This window comes from Populus euphratica, unplaced genomic scaffold (genome assembly GCF_000495115.2).
Source record: "Populus euphratica unplaced genomic scaffold, PopEup_1.0 scaffold402.1, whole genome shotgun sequence".
NCBI lineage: Eukaryota > Viridiplantae > Streptophyta > Magnoliopsida > Malpighiales > Salicaceae > Populus > Populus euphratica.
Window position 1 is genome coordinate 201,161 of NW_011500295.1, and position 956 is coordinate 202,116.

A 956-nucleotide genomic window follows, 5' to 3' on the forward strand; every position below is an offset into this window, starting at 1 on the left:
GACATGAATTAATTGTAGGAATGGACTGATGAAGCTATCATTTGAAAACATGATATTGGAGATGAATATTTTCAATATTTGTAAGCAACCTGGAGATGATAATGATTTACAATGAGTAGATCATATTAAAGAATTAGTTTATGATCAACTTGAATCTACTTTAAGTAAAAATAAGTTGGATGAATCTAAAGATTTGCAAATGATTTATTTTCAGAAGAAATTATGGATGAAGAACGCACCAAAAATGTTGATGCGGATCTTTTGTCAAAAGTGACAACAGATTCGATATTTGAAATCACACCAATTGATAATTACTTTCTTGATGAATCCTTACTTTCTCTTAGTCCAATGCCTTGGTATGATAAAAATATCAATTTTCTTGCTTCAAGAGATTTGCTAGCTGATTGGAGTACCCAAGACAAAGAAAAGTTTTTGAACGAAGTGAAGAACTTAATTGAAGAACTTTTATTAGGATGACCCATATTTATTCAAATATTATCGTGATCAAATATTTCAAAGATGCATTCCTGACAATAAGGTAAGTAGTGTCATTAAACTTTGTCATTCTGAAGCGTGTGAGAGTCATTTCTCATAAAAAAGACAGCTGTAATAATATTTCAAAATAAATTTTGTTGGCCCACCATGTTCAAGGACATGCATGCATTCTACAAAACTTGTGAAAATTATTAAAAAATTGATAATGGTAAAAAAGTTTTGCTTTATAATTCTCAACTCTATTTATTCCCTAGGGAGCTAAGATCAAGGTGGAGCAGTCCCTTTATTGAGAAACTTGTGTATCCTTATAGGACCTTTGATATTGAGAATTCAAAGAATGATAATGTTTTTGAGGTAAATGGACATCGTTTAAAAGCTTACTTTGATAATTTTCCCAGTGAAAAAGAATCCATTGGTTTGAATGATCCTATAGATAAAGGTTGATTATTTTGTTTTTCTCA